This window comes from Falco rusticolus, chromosome 7 (genome assembly GCF_015220075.1).
Source record: "Falco rusticolus isolate bFalRus1 chromosome 7, bFalRus1.pri, whole genome shotgun sequence".
NCBI lineage: Eukaryota > Metazoa > Chordata > Aves > Falconiformes > Falconidae > Falco > Falco rusticolus.
In genome coordinates, this window is record NC_051193.1 from 27484851 (window position 1) to 27490850 (window position 6000).

General features: G+C 60.0%; 1 protein-coding gene across 9 annotated transcripts in view; it reads right to left on the bottom strand.

Moving 5' to 3' along the window:
• NIN (ninein) overlaps window positions 1-5696 on the bottom strand; it is a 65503-nt gene extending 59807 nt beyond the window's left edge. For 2 of the 9 annotated variants that reach the window (XM_037393929.1, XM_037393934.1), the window contains exon 1: window positions 2452-2633. The gene's annotated coding sequence lies outside the window, so the exon portion shown is untranslated. The other 7 variants (XM_037393933.1, XM_037393935.1, XR_005105224.1 and 4 more) reach the window with 6 other exon arrangements.
• Window positions 5697-6000: the final 304 nt, after the last annotated feature.

Sequence of the window (6000 nt, forward strand, 5' to 3'; positions counted from 1 at the left end):
TAAACAACCATCACAGCAGCAGCAACTCACCAGTGGCAGGGAGCAAAGCGTGGGGCTCTGCCCGCAAAGGGGGAGACAAAGCCCAACCACCACCTCTCCTCCCACCTCGAACACTTCAGGCCAACCAGCCACTGCATACACCACCCTCCATGAACACAAAACACGTCCCTGCACCAAACACGCTCCTTTTTATGCCCACCTGGGTGCAAGGAGCCCCAGTGCAGTCAGCCCTGTTGGTGCCAGCGTGCAGAATCTCTGCTTTCCTCCACACCACCAGCACAAAGCCCTGTGCCTGGGAAGGGTGTATCCCCCCGCTGGGTCACTGCTCAGCCCCATGGCACCCACTGCACTGCTCTGCTTTAGGTAACTTCAGATCAAACCCAGTCTGAAGGCAGAGAACTGTTTGACGGGGGACATTGCTAGGGCAGCAGCAAACCCAGCCCTGGAGCAGAGCTGACCCCAGCACAGAGACAGCTGAAACATATCTGGTCTTCTGCAGCAGCAAAGAAAGCCCAGGTTGTTTCCATGCCACTTGCCCAAGGCCTTCATCCTCCCCTCCAAGTCAATGATTTTTCATCTCCCATCCCACGGCTGAACCCGACCATCACAGCCCCAGGAACTGTTTTAGCAGGGAAGGAAATTTCCTTTCCGAAATGAAGGATTCAGCTGGCATCCACATCCCCAGCCTGGCTGCAGAGCTCCCCACTGGCTTGGGGCAGCAGCAGCGTAACCCAGTGCCACGACACAGCCTCAGTGTGCACAGCCACTGCGGCAGCCAAGCCACCAGCCCAGGGGGCTCAAGAGGCACCGCTGCCATCATGCGAGGGGGCAGCGGGCATTGCAGGGACCTGGTGCCTCAAGGACGCAACTGGGCACCCTGGGATGCTCAGCCAGCTTCAGACCATCACCCAAGCACCAGCCAGGCGTCCATGTGAATTTTGTTTTGTCAACGCTACCGCAGGTTGCCTTGGCCAGATTTCCCAAAGCGGGGGGTCCTATCCAAATCCCCTCACCGTCCAGCCCTGCTATGGAGCAGCCACCTCCTCTCCTCCCTCTCTCAGCATCACAAGGTTCCTGCAGCTAGCAGCTGCCTGTATCGCCAGCAGTGTTCACTAACATCCCACAGCAAGCAGGGCTGCCCTGACTGCAAGGTGCAGCCCAGTTCTACCCCCCGCCCACCACCGCAGCCTCAAACGTGCTGGTCTTCCAGGGCACTGTGACCTGCCACATCAGCTCACAAGCGCCCCGTGGTAGAGGGGCCAGCAGAAAAGCCTGTCCCACCAACATGGCTGGGTAACTAGGAAACCTCCAGGGCAGATGCTGCAGCAGCCATGTCCTTGACTTTGCTGGCTGCAGGAGCAGATGCTAACGCAGAGCAGCCCTGGGCTCCCGCACCCGCTGAGGGACACAGGGCTGGCACCAAGTGGCACACAGGGTCCACAGGACAGAAATAGCCCAGCCTGGCTGTCCTTCCTCCTGTGTTGACACAGGCAAGGATGGCAGCATCACCATAACTCTTGAGAGTGGGCACAATACCTCCCCATTCCCACATTGCTGTACCTGAGCCTCGCACCCTTGGTGTCCCCTGTATTTTTTCCCTGCTCAGATGCTCTTGAGCTGCTTTAGCAAAGCATCCAAGCGCTGCAGGGAGGAGTGAGGGTGCAGAGGAGTCAGCACCCAAAAACTCAGGTGCTTGCAAGCAGAAGGAAGGCAGCAAACTACTTTCCATTCTTATGCCAGCAACCCCATTTCTCCCCCATACCCATGGTTCAGCACATAAGGGACTTAATAGTGGCTGCTGCTGGGTACCAGCACTGGGAGACCCTTGCCTCCCTGGCCATACATCCTGGCAGCCCCAAAACTGACCACCGAGCCTGCAGCAGAGGTGCCCCCTGCCCATGGAGTTTCCCAGGCATTTCTGAGCCTCTTCTCCTCCGGGTCAGCCACCTCCTACCCCCCAGAGACCTCTCCAGCACCTGACCCTACTTCCACACCACCAGAACCAGTTCCACCAGTTAGACAGTGCGGAGAGCTAAATGCCACCTCCCAACATGTCCCTGAGCACCCATGCTGCTGGAGCACCGGGGTCACCCCCTCCCGGTGCCATACCAGCAGGCAGACTCAAAAACTTAGCCCAGATGAATCCAGATGGGCTGAGGAAGGAGGGATGGGGAACCCATAAAACCAGCAAGAAAAATACAATCCCCACAGGAGAATAGCATCGGGTGCGTGGTCCCTGCCTGGGGCCAGACCTGCCCTACAGAGTTTTTGGCAAGGGCATGGTGGCCTCGGCAGCTTCGTGTGTCCCCATGGCAAGGGACAGTCTGAGCTCACTACGCTCCGCAGCAGCTTGGTGAGACCCAGCCACCCCTGTGCAGCTCAGGGAGGGGATTTCTTGCCTTCCAGCATAAAAAGCATCAGAAATAAATAAGGGCAGTGGTCTTTGCCTACCTGCAGTCAGTCAATGTTGGCAAGCTGCCGGCAGCAAGGCGATCCCGCACGCATCCTGCACAACCTCCATCTTAGAAAGACAGCTCCAGCACGCAGCCGGCTGCGCAAGGTGACCCAAGATGCCTACTCCCAGCTAAATTATTCAGCAGCACTTCGAGAAAGGAGAAAAAAAAAAACAAACCACCCAGCCTCCTACCTGATGAGCTCGCAAGGCTGCGTGGCATCACCCAGCAGTCAAAATAATGAGGTCAGCGGCATCAGGGACCCGGCACGCACAGCCACCCTCCACACCCGCGCGCCGGAGCTGCCTTGGAGGGTCGGGGCTGGGAGACTGGCAACAGAGAAAGGGCTAATAGGGGAGGGGGGGAACACAAGAGGCACACAAAGCCCGAATTAAACCCCAGCCTTTCATCTCCACTCCAGATGGGCCAGCAGCTGAGATGCAGGAGGGCGCCCAGAGCTGGCAGGATAATAGGGGCGGGCAGGCAGCAGCTGAGCGGGGGCTCCCCAGGCCCCTGCAAGGAGCAGAGGGGCCGTTCTCTGCACAGGGCATCACTTTGTTCAGATTTATAGCTGGCCTTCTGTGTCGTGTTAAGTCCCCCAAAATGACTGGCTTGAGCAGTCGGCACAAAGGTGAACGTTTAGAACTACTTGCAGTCATAACCACATTATTCTTCATTTCTGTTCTTCCTGTAACAAAGTCCTGGGAAGCAAAGCACCCAGGGATGATGAGAAGAGGAAGTTTTCACCAGCATTTCTTTCCTTCCATTAAATCCACCCCCTCCTGAGAGCCAGATAACCTTCACGGTACACAATGTAGAGGCCTGATACGACTAAAATCTCAGCTAAATTTAACTCAAACAATATAGGCTTAAACAGTAATTACCGCTTCGCATATTAAGCGCCTGGAATCAATATCAACCTCCAAGCCTTAGCCTCAAACTAATGAAGACACAGATTACCTGGTCAATCAATGGCACAGTCAGCTAAAACCACTACAATTAGCACACCACCTTTTTTTTTGGGTGCAAAATAGTCTTAATGCAAACAGCAGGTTTGCTGCTGCACAGTGGCACAACATGGAGACTCCAGGGATGCTCTGCTCAGATGCCCCCACGGGCTGCATCACCAGCAGCTCCTCTCCAGGACCATGGGCTACACCACCTCCATCCCAGCCAACCCTCCACTGAAGGCAGCGGCCCCAAGCAAGTCAGCTCCTTCAGGGAGCAGGCAGGAAAGTGCTGCTTTTGCTGCTACTCTTAATTACCTCGACTCAGCCAAGGGCCTGGCAATTCCAAGTAAGTGCCCAGTGGAGCGGCATCATGTGGCCACCTCCAAAACACATGCACCCGCTCCCTGAGATGCAACCATTCGGTAGCGTTTGCCCTGTGCTGAAGAGCAAGGCCACACGTGGGCAGGTTAAAAGCAACTTGCCCTTCCCTCAGCACTTGTGACAACAGGGACGATGCAAACACAGCTGGCAAAAGCCACCAGGACCCTGTTTTTTAATGGCAGGGTTTATGATGAGGTGCCCAACAGCCACCAAAACCAGACATCTGAGCCCTTGCTGGAAAGCCAGGGCTGAGGTTGTCTCATCTAACTCATTACCTCCTTCCCCTAATGAACCATCTCATCCATCGCAGCTGTGGCTAAGCTGCTGTGATTCACGGTGCACACCCCCAAACCCCCACACCGCTGCCTGCATCAGAGCAATTTCTAAGCTCAGCTCACCCTGCAACACCCCATCCCTTCTTGGGGAGCAGCGGCTGCACAAAGGGTCACACTGAGAAACCAGAGGGAAGGGGGGAGGGGGGAAGCCCCAAAAGGACAATGAAGCACCCAACTATCAGTAAATCATTGACAGCATGCCCGGCTCTTCAAGGGTCACCACCAAAGTCAGCTTTACAGCTGGCGGTTCCTCCTCCCCATTGAGCATGGTCATAATTTTTGCTGCCCCGCGCTGGCTGCTTTGAACCTCAATAGCCGCCCCCGCCCCCCCGTGCTCCCCAAACCACGGGCAAACCCTCCAAAGTTGGCAGAGAAAAGCGATCCTGTTAACCAAGCTCCACTCCAGATGAGCAAAGCAGCAATGGCAGAGAAAGCGCTATAAATTTATGTAAAGAGCTTCAAAAGAAGCGCAGTGGTTTGAATATTCACACCACCCGGTATTTGCATTGTAATGGAGCCTTTCAATGAGCAGCCTGCCCCTCCGCGAGGAAAAACAAAGCGCCCATCTGGTTTCATTTTGCAAGTCGGGCTGGAGTTGCGCTGCAGTGACTGGGGGAGCCCTGGGTGCGTTAAAGCCCAAGGTACCAGCACAAAGCAGATTATTGCAGAAGTAAACAAAGTGACCCGGCAATTTCTCCGGCGACGCCTCGCGTGCCGGGAAAGGAGGGATTCCGCGCATCCCGGGATGCTCAACCCCGCGCCGCGGCGGGCCGTGCTGAATCACGGCGCTAACGCCGCGCACCCACCGCGGAGCCTCTGCCCGTCACCCCCGGCTCCGCGGGCAAACGGGAAAGCCCAGCGCGATAGAGGCACCCCCCCAGCTTGGCACCCACTTGGACGACAAACCCTCCGGGCACCCAGCTCCAGTGGGTGCCCCCCCCGGGCTGTTGGATGGGAGCCCCAGAGGTGCCGGCCCACGGTTTGTGGCCAGACAGCAGATGCTGCCGCCACCCCCGCGACAGCCCGGGCTTCGCCAGTGACAAACCTGCCGCTACTGGGCATTCCGCCCGCCACGGCCGCTGCGCCGCTTCCCGCCGGGCGCTCCGGCATCGCTGCGGGGACAGGGGGCAGGGTGCCCTGGCCAGGGGGGCGACCGGCACCCTTTGCCGCCCACCCCGCCGGACCACGGCGCCTTTTCCGTGGCCACTGCCTGCCCACGTCCCCGCAGCCCCCCCCTCCACCCACGCCTCAGGACCCCACGCCGAGCACCCCCAGAGCCCAGCACCGCCCTGCGCACCCACCTCTCCGCCTGCGCCCCGGCCCGCCGGCCCACCGCCCCGCGCCCGCCGGGAAGGGGCGGGCTGGCCCCGGCACCGCCCGCGGAGGAGGGACCGGCGGCGGTCACAGCCGCCGCCGCCACCCCCCCCCCCCCCGTGAACCCCCGCGGTGCCCGGCGCTGCCCCCGGCCCGGGCTCACCCGGCGCGGCTGCCGGTGGTGCGGAGCGCTGCGGCGGGGAGCGGGACCGGGGCAGGAGCTGCCTTCAAATGCGGGGGCGGCCCCGGGGCGGCGGCGACCGGCGGCCTTTGTGCGGCGGGGCCCCGCTGGCACCGCCCGGGACCGCCCCCGCCTGGCGTCAGCGGCGCCCCCCCGCCCCCGCAACCGGGGACAGCTGCGGGGGGCCCGCTACGCGGCCCCGCAGCCCCACCGAGGCCCCGTCTGGCCTGGCGCCCCCCCGGCTGGCATCACCCCAGCCCCGCACTTTCCTGCATCCCTGGGTGGCATCACACCAACCCCCCACTGTCCTGTTCCCTGGGTGGCATCACCTTGGTTCCTGTCATCCCACACCCCAGGGTGGCACCACCCTGGCTCCCCACTGTCCT